The sequence below is a fragment of the Equus caballus genome, chromosome 1, assembly GCF_041296265.1.
Source record: "Equus caballus isolate H_3958 breed thoroughbred chromosome 1, TB-T2T, whole genome shotgun sequence".
NCBI lineage: Eukaryota > Metazoa > Chordata > Mammalia > Perissodactyla > Equidae > Equus > Equus caballus.
This window is the reverse complement of record NC_091684.1, coordinates 24,509,391-24,525,671: the sequence shown is the minus strand read 5'-3', so window position 1 is coordinate 24,525,671 and position 16,281 is coordinate 24,509,391. Positions and strand designations below refer to the sequence as shown.

The 16,281-nt window shown below is 40.8% G+C and overlaps 1 protein-coding gene across 7 annotated transcripts in view; it reads right to left on the bottom strand.

The window, feature by feature from the left end:
- The window catches only part of SORCS1 (sortilin related VPS10 domain containing receptor 1), a 484,049-nt gene that overhangs the window by 360,528 nt on the left and 107,240 nt on the right, over window positions 1-16,281 (bottom strand). The window contains exon 1 of one of the 7 annotated variants that reach the window (XM_070260944.1): window positions 7,474-7,792. The exons of the other annotated variants lie outside the window; for them this stretch is intronic. The gene's annotated coding sequence lies outside the window, so the exon portion shown is untranslated. Of the gene's footprint in view, window positions 1-7,473; window positions 7,793-16,281 lie in introns of those variants that run through there. 7 annotated transcript variants of the gene reach the window in all.

The following is a 16,281-nucleotide window of genomic DNA, read 5'->3' as shown; positions in this document are numbered from 1 at the left end:
TTATTTATTCTTTACCTACTAGTGTTGAAAACCGAAGCAGCATTCTAGGCAGAGTGAACACTTGTGTGACATCTTTGAGGCAGGAAAGAACATCGTGGCAAAGGAAGAGTTGATAGAAGGAAGGTGTGTTTGGAGTGCAGCAAGCAGAAAATAGACGTGCCCAAGGAGAGCTCTGGAGGGGTGTGCAGGTCCAGAGAGGACTGCCATGTCACACAAGAACTTACAGATTTTAAAATTATTTTAACCATTTTGCCACTTGAAAGACTTAAGGCATCAAGTGTGGTCTACTTTGTGTTGCTTCTTTTAGTCATAAGAACATCTGTTTTGTTGCTCAAGCACCAGTTCCCACATCCAATACTTAAGTACCAGGTGACCTGAGACAAGCCTAATAATAGCATTATTAATGATAATGACAATCATTTATTGAGAATGCCTTAAACACCTGGGCTAACTACTCTACCTACATGACATGGTACTTCATCCTCCTATCTACACCATGAGGTAGGCATTATTTTTATCCCTAAGTGACAGATAAGAAAATGGGGTTAAATATCTTGCTTGAGGTCATACTAAGTAACTGAACCACATCTAAATCCAAAATTCGTGCAATCCGAAAGTCCTCTGAGCTTTAACCCATGCCTGACCTTGTGTGTCTCAGTTCTCCATACCCATAGCTCTGCTATGCAGACAAAGGAAAATCACAAATATAACAGGTATACACATATATTAATAAGATACTTTTAAATCTGATTTTACGGAAGTGAAATAGCAACTTTAATTACTCAGCGTTTTTCTTTGGAAGCATAGTAAAAGGTTAAGATTTAAACTCACTTGATTTTGAACAGGAACAAAACTTTGCTCCATTACTACAATAATCCTTTTCAGGGCAAAACTCATTTTTATATTATACTGAGTTTAAAATGGAAAAGATTTGAAACAATAGAGAAAGGGAAACGGACATAAGGGGGAAAGACAATATAAGAGAGAAGAAAGACAGGCTGATAAAGAACTAAGGAAAAAGTCACAAAATCACAAACACAAAAAGGGAACAGGAGAAATACCAGTAGGAATGAGAAATGCCACAAAGTGGAGACACACAGGGGACACTGAGTCCCTCTTGAACATTTGTGCGATTCACCTGAACCTCAGAATCTCATCCCCCTCATCGCTGACCTCAGAGAAACAATTAGAGGGATAACCACTGCTTACAGTTCTCCAACTGGTCTTTTCCCAGAAACTGGCCTGTTCCCCAATGGGACAGCTAGCGTACCTGGGGAGCATTACCATCCAGGCTGAAGCAGATGTCTAAACAGATAAAATCACGTCCAAAGCCAGAAATTTCCTTCCTCTGTTGGAAAATATTGATATAACAAACTCTCCTTTGCCTAACCTTTGAAATCATTAGAGATCATGTGAACTATCAGGCATGTCAATAGTTTCTTCTTTCATTTATGGCTAAGTTACCTCATTTGGTTTCATTAAATAGTAGCTTTCCAGTCCTCCTTTCCAACCCCTGCCAGAATTTTTTTTTTCCATTTCTAATGCATTTTTTCTAGCCATGGCCCATAATACTCATCCAATTAGCAATCCGAAAGCAATTGATCATGTCCATAGTCATTTGAGGAATCAATGCCTAGGGCTTGGAGGCACCGAGTAACATCATTTGGCAAAGTGCCTTGAATGACATTATTTCCACTCATTGAAAATGACTGACTGTTTTGGAAGCTTTCTGTGATATTGGTAGGAAAGAAGAACTTTGCATTAACAGTCTCCAAATGTGAATGACACCCAATCTACATTTAGCCCTGGCTTTCAGGTCATTATTTTTAACTGCTTAGAGGCCATCCTCTCTGGGCTTCCCTCTAACATGTCAAAGCATGTTTGTGTTCCACACTAAACTCAGCATCTCCTCTGCTTCTTTTTGGTTCTCCTTCCTACCTTTTATGCATTAGGACCCTGTGTTTCTGCTTTCCAAAGCCAGAATCTGGACTAACTCTGATATATTATTCTCCCCCATATGTTATTCGATCATGTTCAGAATCTCTGACATATGCGCAATCCAGTGGTGGCCAACGGAGAGAAAGGAGAGCCCACTGGAATCAGTGGCAGCATTTGCAACCTTCTGATAGTCAGGCTCAAGAGCAGAGCCTCACTGCTTCTCTGTGGGACTGCAACTCTGAGGGATCACATTCTGAATTGGATCTGTACTCAGACCTGCATTCCAGACACATAAATACACATAAGACACACAGACATACATCTAATAGGAAGGACTCTTGTGGTTGCAACAATTAACAGACACCAGCTGGAACTAGCTCAAGCAAGAAAGAGAAAATAAAGGGAAAGTTATTACTTGCATAATGGGGCATGGCATGGATTGAAAGCCTTAGGGCTAAAACCAGGCATGAAAACCATGAAGATCCCAGGAGTGCTCCTTGCCCATATCTTTTCTTGATTCCTCTCTGCTTATCTGCATTGTTCGTCCCTCTCCTGCAATTCAGTCCACATGCTGGATGGAAAACAGCCACCCCAGAACTCTCAGAGTTTCCACCAGTTATAGAAACAGTTGTTCTCTCTCAGTCCCAATTCCAGTTTCCTCGGGTGGGAAATCAGAATGATGTCAACCAGCTATAAGTTAGGAGAGCTAAGTTACTTACTATAAACAAGCTGGCTGGAAACCTCTCCTCATTGTCCCACAGATATATGGTGATGTCTCCAGAAAAGAGGCGTCTTGTGAGTTGGATTGTTCTCCACAGCGTCCAACGCCAAAGAGAAATACAACAGAGCTGTTGTCACCAGAAATTGTTCACTGAGAAAGGCAATCAGAGGAGGCCGGAATAACACACTTGAGGCTCCCTCCTCAGCCCCTTCAGCACACTTCAGACTACATCACAACCTCAAACATACTGCTGCAGCCAGCAATCTCGAAACAAAAATTGACCACTGGAAGGATTTCTGCCACAATCACTACTAAACTTGTCCACTCCAAAACCCGCCCACAGAAGCAGCTCATCATCTTCTTTTTTAAAGAGAGACTTGGTTCCAAGAACCAATATAATATGCTATACCCTTACCAATTCTTATTTCCCAAAGAGCCTCAGTCTCACAGCCACAAAATGGCAACGGTTTGGTTCCTGTCTGGGGCATGGCACAGTCTGTGCAAAGTGTCCGGTCGCTACAGCCAACAGGTGATGATTAAAGACCTAGAACAAAAACACTGACTTATCTAAAAGTGAACACTAATTTCTATGTGCCAAGAACTATGCTAAGCTCTTACTTCAATTAATTAATAAATGATCATGTAATAATTCAATGAGGTAGACAATCGCTCATTTTAGAGACAGAAAAACTACAGGTGAGAGAGATTATATACTCCCATTAACAGCATAAAGAAGGCTTCTGGAGTTTAGCTGGTTGTTTTTCTCTCCTTGAGGTTTAGTAAGGTTTTGCTGCTTTTCTTAAAACCTCACCCCCGGTCCCATATTTTCAAAGTTCTGTTGTCTACGTTACAAGTGAGTTTTCTGCTTCCAGGAGAACTTTTCAGGCATGTGGAGTGAGGGAGCCTGGAGCTGGTGAGCCTCCCAGATAATGAAATACAGAGTCTGGGAAGGCAGCTGCATGTGGCACATTAATCACTGCTGATGCTCTGGGAGAAGTGAGATGCAATTATGTCAGTTAATCCCCTAGTTCGTTGGTAGTAGGCTGGGGAAACTGTTAATCAGCATCATAAACACATTTGGAAACAGATTTCCACGGGACAGTTCGGAGAGAATGGAGATAGGCAGACCAATTCAACAGGAAAATCTCTTATTTGTCGCATCTGGAAGCAGCCTGCTTAAGTCTTAATTAGACTGTGTAGTAAAGATCTCATAAACAGAAATGGTGGGGAGGGGTGGGGAGGGAGCTCAAGGCTGTTGAGTCAGTATGGTTGGCCATGCTCCAAGTATCAGAAAAGAGTCAAGAGTGAGGAGCACAGAGGCTGATTGAGGAAGTGTGGGTGAGACGCATTTGTGAGACAATTTAAAACAGTGTTCATAATTCTAAGGGAGAAAACTGAGCCTCTCTCCAGCTCCATCCAAGACCTGAAGAATAGAAGACGTACGTTACTGTCTGAGGAGGATGAATTATTAGGACATTGACTCCTATCCTTTTTTTCTACCAGAACTCCTTTCACAATTGTCCCCCATAAACACGATTTTTTTTCTTTTTAATAAATATATAGTGAGTTATCTATTTACCCACTTTTATTAATTAAATATATAAAAATGCTACCCTGACCTATAGACCACTTTGATATAATCAATGTAATTCCCATCACGTTAAAAGAACGTCAGCCAAAAGCTGAATGATTTAGCTATTTTGTATAATCAAGAACACAAATATATGCACAATTTCAATTGGACACTAGTAGCATCAAAAAAAAAAAAAAAAGCTTAGGCTATTTATTACCGCCTCTTTAATCTCAACCAACATCCACAGTGGATGGAAGACAACCCTGCCGATGACCTCCAGACTCTCTGCATCTTTACACATGTGGAGACACATTCCGTTCCAGTGTTATCATAAGGCATCTTAGAGCATCTTGCTTCAGAGAATTCTTCTCGAAAAAAATCTTCACACATAATATTATGCAGGGTTACTCTTTGGAGAAAAAGCACAGGGAATCAGGTGCTTTGCCTCCCACCAAGAATGTCTCTTCCTACTGATTTTTTAAAAAGTACCTTCGATTGAACCCAGGAACCTAGAGCCCCCCCCACTCGGCCAACACTATACCAGCAGAACCATGCTTTGGTAGAAGAATGGAGTGAAAACCTCATATTTATCATTAGGAACCAAGTTAATCAAGATACTATGTACGGTGTTTAATCATCTGGAGCTCCAGGACCGATGAGTTTCTGACAGATGAGACACAGGCCTCATTGACTGATTGCTAACATCACCTATAATTTGGGTTTTTCCTCTTCTAACTTGTTTTTGTCTGTCAATGGTAAATCCACCTCAATTAAAAGTTATTTCGCATTTGAGGATCATTAAACATCGAATGAGTATTAGAATAGACTAATAGTTAAAGGGATAACACTTCTAGAATTCTGACTCTCTAGATGCTTTACCTGGTCTCCTTTAATCCTCACAAACTTCCTGTGAGATAGATATTATAATTACTATCCCCATTTTATATCTCAGAGTCATAGTTATTGTAAGTGGCAGAATCAGGATTTGAATCCAGATAGTGTGATTCCTGAGCCTACATGTTTACACTGTGCCATAATGTTACACCTGCTAGGGATAGAGTGATGTTAAAAGCCTGCCCTGGATGCATATTTTTTGTTTAATTTACCCAGTATGAAGGGAAAAGTGTTTGATACTTTGGTAATAAGAAATGCTGGGTTTTAGGTCCTTTCACTTTAGACACCAGTTAGAGGGAGCATTTGTGAGGTAGAAATGAGGAACCTTTAACCAGTATACTTCATGTTCACACAGACATGCACACACATATAACATGTTGACGAGGGGGTTACTGATACTAATATAAACGAACTTAAGTTCTCTGGCCCACCAAGCTTGCAGGTGACCTCACCAAGCTATTTAGGTTGCTTGACCAAGAGATTCATTGTTTCTCTCTGAGCTGGTTCCACACAACTGTTTGTAATGTTGCTTTCAACACAAGTGAGACCTACAGCTGTTAGAATCAGCTCAGATCTAGACTTGGGACCTCCTTAGATAGTGCTTCTTCCTTTTCTGCATCTCCTGAATGTCCCACCACAATAACTAGATTCAGACCACTCAGCTCTCATTTGGGTGAAGGAAATCTCTTGGTTAAGAAAATTTCAAGTTCTAAAATATTTAATTGAGAGCTATAATCATCCTCTTTATTGTTCAGGGTTCCATTTAAAAAGAACTCTCCTTTTGGCTAGTTTTCTACTGGCCATTTATGTTTTAAATTAGGAACCAAAGAAATGAAGCTGGTTTTCCAATAGGCTAAATGACTGTAAAACGCTCCCATGGCGAAAGAAGTTACGTAACTAACTGTGAAGCGTAAGGGGCCACACTGGTATGCAGACTCCAGGAGAGGAGAGAAGGGTCTAGGTACATGTTTTCGGGCTGCAGACAGCCCTGCTGGGAACTCAATAAGGATTAAACAACTATAATACGCTTGCATTTCTATCTGGCTTCTGGATCTAAAAAAGCTTGAATAAATATTGGCATATTTTATAAATGAGCTGTGGGAGTAGGGAAACCCAGCGTCTTTCTCAGATAAAATCATTTCCAGGCGAAATCACGGAGAAACTTGGTGCAATTCTCAAAATATTGCATATTATATTGTTATTCCTGCAAACAATGCATCCAATTATTATAATGTCCCTTTGAGGTAAACACCAGAAAAGGATCATTAGTCCCAACTGCTTCAGCTGGAAAGGCTAATAGGAGCACCTTGCTCAACGAGTCCCGAATCAAATTTTAAAAGGAACTTTCTATGTGCTTTGTTTTGAGGACACTTTGTTCATTCCTCCACTTAGTTATTTATGGCCAGTGTCACCAAAGAAAGCTAGAGAGGAAAAAAGGAGATTTGTTAAAGAGCACCAAATTGAGACTTCACAAGCTTCTCTGGATGGAAAAACAAAACAGAAAAAAAACAAAATGAATTTCTCCTAAAGCTGTAGAAAACGTGTGGAGAAGAGAAAGCAAGCACCTAGCAAGGCGGTGTAAGGAATCCTGGAATCAGACGGAGTAAGTTCTAGCTCTGAATTGGCCGTTTAGTAAGTATGGTCCCAGGTGAGCAGCTGAAATTCTCTTTGCTTTTAACTGGTAAAATGTGGATGAAGGTGAAAGGAGAACCTCCCTGCGGCACGGGGCGGGGCGGGGGGGAGGATTAAATGTGATAATACTCGTTTAACACTGCCCAGTGTACGGCGTGCATTTCAAGTGCAACAAAGTCTATAAATGTTAGTACTTCTGTTATGTTATAAACTTGGGTAACACTGATACTAATATATGCTCCCACTGAATAGTCCCCATCTATGAGAGGTGAGTTGGCCTCCCATTGGCTGAATCAGTTAAGATATTTATAATGTTCAATATTATGCTCTACCTTCTAATCCTTGCCAACAGGTCAGCAGCAATTGGTTCTTCTTTTGAAGATAGCAGGAAAAGAAATATGAAAGTGAAAACATGACAGGCTTTAGGTTTAGATTGCTAACAAACGCTAAAGGAATGCCACAAGAGTTTATGCCAAAACAGAGGATTCATTTACAAAAGCAAAACATAAATTACCAAACACAAGTGAGCTAAGCAATGGGAAGGTAATCCAAAAAGTATAAAGTAGAAAGTATACCAAGCCTCTTTATAAATGACTGAAAATTCTGGCCCTATATCATGCTGCTTTCTAGTTTGTTCTCTAGAAACTTCTAAAACTTAAATGTGCCAAGAATATTTTAATATTCTCTACTGTGAGCCAAAGTATCTTAAATTTACCTGGTCTGGTTATTTCTTGGTTCTCAGAATGACTGAGCTCAGCCTGTTCTTTCTGGAAGAGTTGGAAGCAGCCTTCTTTCCTCTCCGGCTCTCCTCTGGGTTCAGCTGGGAGGCATGGGGGGGCCTTTTCGACTCAGCAGCTACCAATTAACCACCTCCTAAGAGCTCAGCAGTTGATCTAGTTTTTAAAGAGACCAGACAGTCTTCCACCACTGCAATCTATGTTAAACAGAGCTAAACATCTGACCACAATAACTGAAGATTAAATAAACACATTTCCTCCCAGGATTAAGTAAAGTAAGGCTACTTAATAGCGACTGACTCCAGGAAGCCAGCAACAAAGCGATAACGTTTACATCCTTCAAAGATTCCTAAGTCACTGTCACCACCACATCAACCATTTTACACACCAGCCAATGACTGTACTGAGAAATACGCCCTACTCTATGAAATGTGCTTGTTGCTTTAACTAAAGGCCCCTTTTTTTGTTTTCTCCTGGCTATGTTAATTTTCTCTCGCTAATGCTCAGATCAGTAAGAACCTCAGCAGCGACTTTCTTTTATTGACTTTATGTTTCACTCCACATTTAATTATGCCAGATCATGACTGCAGAAATACTGCAAAGCATCCAAATCACATATATGGAACATTCGTGGATCTGCCCCTTAATGTATTTGGCCTAAGACTCAGGGATAAATTTCTTCCCTGAGCAGCTTGGATGGTCCAAATAACATACCCTCAAACTGTCGAATATAAAGCTCATCTTTAGTTTATCAAGACCAGACAAATAGCTTTCTAAATTTAGCCAAGTGATTAGAACTCTCTAGACCTCACCATGTTCTCCTGTAAAATGATAATGATAATATTAGCATGTATCTCATAGGGTAACCGTGTTTGGGTTGTTGTAGGATTAAATGAGAACACTTAGCATAGTACCTGGCAGAGAGTGAGTACTCAATAAGGATTTGCTATTAGCAGCAGCAGGAACATTATTATAACCCAAAAATCTAAGGGACGGATGAAACTTTTTGGAGGTCCAGTGGCACTCATCAAAGTTGAAAAGTTTATAGCTTTCGACCCAGCAGATCTACCTCTTGATATCTATCCTAGAGAAATAATTTCATACACAGCCCAAAGGGTATGTAAAAGGCTGTCAATATGATGTATCATTTGCTCTAACAAAAATAACTCACCTTAAATGCTCATTATTGGTAAAACTGTTAAATAATCAACATTACATGTATACAGTGTAATACCATGCAACAGTTGAAAAGAGTAAAATAGATCTACATGCATTGACACCCACAAAAACATCTATAAGATATATTGTCGGGGCCAGGCTGGTGGGGTGGTGGTTAAGTTTGCGCACTCCACTTCAGTGGCCTGGGATTCATGGGTTTGGATCCCGGGCACAGACCTAAATATCATTCATCTAGTCATGCTGTCGCAGCATCCCACATACAAAATGGAGGAAGATTGGTACAGAGGTCAGCTCAGGGAAAATCTTCCTCAAGCAAAAAGAGGAAGATTGGCAAAGGATGTTAGTTCAGGGCCAATCTTCCTCAGCAAAAAAAAAAAGAAGAAGAAGAAGAAAGAAAAAAAGGATATATTGTTAAATGGGAGGAAAAATGCAAATTCAAAACAACCATATAGCATGATATAATTTGTATTTAGGAGGGAAAAAACACTAAAATATGGCATATTTTATCACATAGATTCCTACATGATGATTTATCCAGGAGAGCATGTGACCCTGTCTAACACAATGTGAAGCAGCCAGACCTCTGGTTAATGCCACTGGAAGAGGGTCTCTCCTGCTGTGAGTTAAGCATTTCACGACTGTTGGCTATCTTTGCCACCTTCTGAAAGACCCTGGCTGAGAATGAAACAAATTCAGAGCACTGTCGAGATGAAAGCTGGGACGGCAGATTTCTGAGGACTAAAGCCCTAGGATTCAAGCGGGCCTGAAGCTAGGCCTATACCCTTGATGTTGTAGTTGGAGCAGCAGTAATCCCCTCAGCTCTGGAGGCAGGTTACTCTCATTTGTGTTTTTTAGTTGCAAATGAAATACACTCAAACTCCCAGCTCATTTCTCCTGCCACTGCACCAACAGTTTTCAAACATTTTTAACCCTACATTCAAATAAAATTTTACATAAAAACACAGTATGTAAATCCAACTATGCAATGAAAAATGAGGAGGGAGGAGATCACAGACCTCAGAACTCTTAGCCAGCTGGGGCCTGGTTTTGGCTGGGGCATGGCTTTCAAACAGGGCTTTCAGAGTATGTATCTGTTTTTGCCTGGACAAACTGATTAACCTTTCTGTGCCTTGATTTCTTCATCACCAATGGGAATAATAATATGTTCCCTATCTACCACTCAGCTTTTGATGAAACATGAAAGAACAGCTCTTAAGGCATTTCGGAAAAATGTAAACCTTTTTAAAATTAAAATCCTTGTTCCAGTTTCCAATCTGAGACCATAACAGAGATTTGTTAACATGCACCATCTTGTGGCCGGCCCGGTGGTGTATTGGTTAAGTTTGCGCACTCCACTTCGGCAGCCCAGGATCTGCAGGTTCAGATCCCGGATGTGGACCTGGCACCACTCATCAAGCCACGCTGTGGCGGCATGCCATGTAAAATAGAGAAAGATTGGCACAGATGTTAGCTCAGTGACAATCTTCCTCAAGCAAAAGGAGGAAGATTGGCAACAGATGTTAGCTCAGGGCCAATCTTCCTCACACACGCACACACACGTGAAAAATGCACCATCTCAAGCGAAGACATGATAGTCTTCAAAACTTCACAATGCTATCAACCCTAAAGTATAGCAAACTCTTAAGCACAGCGTCTATAATTATTCTTGGAACAACCCCACTAAATAAAAGGTGCTGACCAACCAGACAGGCTACAGGTCTCCTGTCGTGGTTGAGAACTTGTATCTACATATTTCACTCTGCCTTTGAGTCAGGTGTAATCATTTCTGGCACGGTACTGGGAAACATTATCCAGTAACTCAACAAAAACAAGAACTAGGAACAAGAATAATAATAATGAATAGCTCTAAACTGGCAGGAAGAGGCTTGAAATTGACCAAATTCTAAAACAAACACCTCAGGGAGACTCACATATTCGAGAGTTATAAGGGAACTTGGAGATCTTCTAGAACCAGGCTGGCAAATAACTTTTCTCTCTTATGCTAACTCAAATTTGTCGGTTGTCCATACTTTTCTGGAGCCATCCTAGAGCGGTGTGGCTGTGCTGTGACCAATCAGCAATGTCTGCCTTTGCCATGGGTAGGTAGAACGCAGCTCTCATGCTGTGTACAGGAAATCCCTGATTTACCTCCGACTTCCATCTTACTACAGGGGAAGTAATGACCGGCCATTAAACACTGACACAACTGTGGCAGGCACGAACTCCATGTTGGAGGTTCTGTGGCTATCCCAAAATACATTTGTTAAAATATTTGAACTAGATTTCCCAACTTATTATACCAAAGATCCCAGGCTTCTAATTCATTCCTCTTCATCTGTCACTCTTCGAATAAAGAATTAAATTAAGCAAAAATATCTTTGTCAGAAGCAAAAATAATAATAACAATAATCCTGCAAGACAAGTCGATTTGATGGCAGGAAAATATTTCCAGGGAAATACTAAGACCTCTGGATCCGCAGTCATTAAAATCCAGTCCAGGCAAAGAGGTGGAAAGCATTTAACAAGAAAGATAAAATCCTTTCATGTCCTCAGGGAGGAGGTCTTAGGAATGGATAGTTTAATAGGTCCTTTCTGTCATAAGTTTTTATTCCACCTGCTGGTTTCATATTGGAAAATAAGTCTTGTCACGTTGATTTTGTCATTTGAATAGTTCAGGTTCTCCCTTGCCAGATGAAATGATGCTCCTGCTATGAAGACACAAGGGAAACAGGAAATAGCTGCACTGAGTTTAGAGGAAGAATAGCTTTCCAGACACACAAAGCAATAAAGTCTTTCTGATTTTCTTTCCTTTTCTTTTCTTTTGAGGAAGATTAGCCCTGCACTAACTGCTGCCAATCCTCCTCTTTTTGCTGAGGAAGACTGGCCCTGAGCTAACATCCATGCCCGTCTTCCTCTACTTTATACATGGGACGCCTACCACAGCATGTCTTTGCCAAGCGGTGCCATGTCTGCACCCAGAATCTGAACCGGTGAACCCCAGGCCGCCAAAGCAGAATGTGCACACTTAACTGCTGCACCACCGGGCCAGCCCCCTGATTTTCTTTAAGATTATCAACAAGTTACCAGGTCTTTCTCAGCTTCCTTCCATGGCCCAAAAGCTTGCTAAGTGTCTCTTTTCTCCCTTGACTGAAAATGCTTTGTTATCATGGCCTCCAAGCCACCCTCCTCACTGCCCAAATCTGGTCCTATCTTATCCCTTCAGCCTCCAGACTTACCACCAGCCCCGTCTGCCCCAGCCCGTCCACAGGAAACTGCCTATAATGCTCACCAGAGTTTGCAGTTATAACTGTAGGATTTGGTGTTGAATGTCTGTCTACCACCTAGAGGAAAAATCTCCAAGAGGGAAGATCTGTATCTTTGATTGGTTCAATAAACCTTCAACGGATTGAACTAAGTTGTCCCTCCGAAAGGCCCACTCATTTCTGTCTCTGGGTCTTTGATAATGCTGTCTACATTAGACTACGAGTTCCAGAAAAGTAGGGGTACAGAGCTTGTGCATTTTTATATTCTCTCAACAGGCACTCACGCCTGTCCCACGTCAGCTTCCCCGCCCTGCTCACACCAACAACGGATCACCTCCAATAGCCAATGTTGGCTCCTGGCTGGCTCTTCTCCTCTCCCTCTTGCTGAAAAAAATAAAAGACCTGTGATGGAGAACTGTTTATAACAAAGTCAGAGGATTTTTATTTTTTAACTGTTTACATTCAATAGTTTTCTGGTGATTTTCACCTTGCTTTTGAATCTCAATCTCCTCTAACCCAATACATGCCTGACTATTTCCTCATTTAAAAAAAAAAAAGAAAGAAACCAAGAATCAAGATATCCTATCCTGCATGCCTAATAGGTATGCGTTTAGCCTTGAGAAATAAAAATATAAATTAAGGGGCTGGCCTGGTGCCGCAGCGGTTAAGTTCGCATGTTCCACTTCGGCGGACTGAGTTTCCCCAGTTCTGATCCCAGGTGCAGACACGGCACCACTTGGCCAGCCATGCTGTGGTAGGCGTCCCATATATAAAGCAGAGGAAGATGGGCACGGATGTTAGCTCAGGGCCAGTCTTCCTCAGCAAAAAGAGGAGGATTGGCAACAGATGTTAGCTCAGGACTAATCTTCCTCAAAAAAAAAAAAAATATATATATATATAAATTAAACATACATAAATAAGCAAACACACACATATACACACAAACACAAAACGCAAACAAACATAAACAAGAAATGTACTCTGCCTTTAAAAATAAGCATTGTATTTTGTAAAATAAATAAATAAAGAAGAAATAGCTCCTGCTTTTAAGAAAGGAACAGTCTAACTTGTAAGGGAAAAGTCGAAACTAAACAAATGCAATGATGTGTCACAGGTGGTAAATCAGATATCTGGGCAGGGCACAGAGAAAGGAGGTGCCAATTTTATACCAAGGGGTCCACACAAGCTTTGGAGAGGGGGTGGCATTTGGGATGAGTCCTTAGGAATGCATGTGAAACTGACAGTCCTGTGAAAGAAGGGGATCTTAGGTCCAAAGAGAAGACTGAGCATGTGAGTAACTTCGGGGACTTCAGCGGGGTTGGAGAACCAGATATGGAGCTTTGAGAGGAGTGAGACCCTATAACGAAGGACAGTGCATGCCAGGTTCAAGAGTTGGGCTTTATTCCACAATGGAGAGCTACTAGAGGGAGTAACCCAAACAGATTTTTGTTTTAGGACAGTGGCTACAAGCTTAAGTGTGCATGAGATTCACACGTCTCAAACACTGAGATTCTGATCCACAATACCTGATTCCATTAAAGCAGCCTAGGAAGCTGAAATTCCATTAAAAGGGCCCTAGTTAACTGCCCCGGTGGCTGTCATGTAAGTACTCTGAGGCCCATATTTTTCCTAAATTCACTGCAAATAGGAAATTGCAGCTGCCACTACTGACCAGAATGAAAAGGTCAGTAAAATGGATCTGACCTTTTTCCATGTTCCTAGTGTACCACTGGGAGGTATTTTTAAAGTATGCAATATCTGACTTGAAGTCCATATTTGTAGAGGCTTATGGGGCATGAACAACTTTGGGCCCAGCCATGCATACTGGTTTTCAATTTACCTTATAATCAATTCTCCACAGATAGGACGAAGAACCAACCTACCCTTTAGTAGGCAGCATGCAGAGTTCGTAAGGCTCATGTTAGTTTTAGGGGACCAAGGCAATGTTTTACTTTACTCTAAAATGAGAAGAAAGAATAATTTTTAGCCAAAGAAAATGTTTAAGTAAATTAACATATATTTGTCTTTATATCAATGGTGTCATAAAATATAATTTTAATATGTTTTTACAGAGAAAGGGACCCCAAAGGCAAAGTGACTACCACCCATAAAAGTCAACATGCAGCCCAGAAAGAGAGGATAAGAAAACGCAAAAGGATTAAAACTCTTTACATTGGGCACTGACAGGTCTTACGTGCATCAGAGTGTGTCAAAGGAGACATTTATTATTCCAACAGGAAGCAAAGAATCTGAAAAAGGAAGGACTTTGGTTCCATGGAAGAGATCATTTGGCTTTCTAAATTCCTGCATTAAGTGCTGGAATTTAAAACGCTTCCAGAAAATGTAATCTTTAATTAGGGCGCCTCCCCCCACCGAGGACTCACAATGTTTTGGACAACCATTTAGAGTAAAGGGTGCAAGAAAGAGCATTACGCAAAGAAGTCTTGTGTCTCTCAAACAGTCCTTAAACCATGATGATGGCTACATATTTGAATTTCATAAGGTTTCTGGAAAAGGCCCATCTGGCTTTCAATTTTATTTTAGATAGAAACCAGATGTCTGGAGAACAAGTAATTAAAAACAAAACAAAACAAAACTACTGCAGGTGACGTCAATAAACTTACATGATATTTTGCAACTCTTTCTACTCCAAGGTTGTCTACACACCACTGATAGGTTATTATTTTGTTACTATAGCTCTGATTCACTCACCTTTCTGCCTGAAACATTATTATAAGGAACTGTCTGCATTTCACGTAATGAAAACCTATTATTCTGATAATCAGGAAAAATGTTTTAAATATTTATTTTTTTAAAGTTACTCTTATATTCAAATTTCTCACTTTGGCATGCAAAGCTCTTCAAAATTTGGCTACAAGGGAACTTTACACTGCTCTCTCAATAGCATCTGATTCTTTCACTGCACTCAAGCCATTTGTAACTTCAGTGCAGTGCCAATATTTTCCTAACAGCATGTCCTTGCTCAGGTGGCTCCCTGTGAAATGGAAGCTCATCCTCACCTGGGTTCGTCTCCCACAACCCTCTTCTGGGAAGCCTTTATAGTCCTGCTACCCAGATGGACCCCTTCTCTTTTTACAAAGCCCTTGGATACTGTTCTGTACCTCCCTTATTGGCTTGATTATTTTTAACATTTATGTCTTAGCTGTTTTAGGCATTCCCTATCTCCATCATCAGACTGCAGGTGCCTTACAGGGAACTGGCTTTTAGTACAAAGCATTGAATACAATTGGTGCTCAAGAATGCCCAGTAAGCTCCTTAGTAACAACACAACGACCTTAGCATATCATCGCACTGTCTTTCTACTTGCTGTGCCTTACTTTTCTTCATAGTACTTAACACCACTTGAAATAGTACATTGACTTGTTAATTAGTCTTTCAATTAGGATCTAAGCTCCATGAACGCAGAAGCCTGCCATTTGGTCACTTCTGTATCTCCAGTGCTAGGATCTCGCCTGGGATGTAATATTGGCAAAGTAAATATTTTTGAATGAATTAATAACTAATACTTATAAACAAATTTTTTGGGGGGTATGTGAAGATGGACAATGCCTCATGACCTTCAGAGTTGACTTATGTCTTCTATGTAACTTTAGTTAAGTACAGGTTTTCACACTTATTCAGACTGTAGGTGAAGACGATCTTTGGAATGGAATAGAAAAGTCATCAGTATTAGGCCTAAAGGAAAAGCCATGGAAGGGACACAACTAGCAAGCAGAAGGATGGCTTTTATGGAGGAGGTAGTTTGACAAAGCCACACAACAAAGCCACGTTTAATGACAGTAACAGAGACTTTGTGTTTGAAAAACTTATGTTAAGGACTCTTAAAAAAAGGGACAGAAAGCAACACAAATCATAAATAGGTTATTGCTGTATTTAACCCAATGCAAATCACATACTTTAGGCATTTGACAGTCTGTGGTTATACAGCCTGTGGGTCACAGAGCCGCATGTATACGAAGGAAAACAGACGAAATGATGAACTACACCAATTTCTAGCCTTTGTAAAGAAGAGGGCACTGATAGCTTGGGAATCTACATGCCACCACTGGTTGGCACAGCAAGGATTCCCATTCGTGAATTGAACAAACACCTACTGAGTGTCTGCTGGTGTCAGGGACTCTGTTGGGCACCAGAATTGAACAGATAAAGTTCATAGAGAATTTACAATCTAGACTCTCGATGAGCTGTCCTCTCATTGAGTCCTTCATGGCACAGACAACAGGATGTATTAGATGTGAGACAGAGGCACTGAAGGCAAGAGGCGGTGGCTGAGAGAGGAGCTGGGGATAAACACTCCAGGGCGGGTGCTAAGCTCTGCTGGTT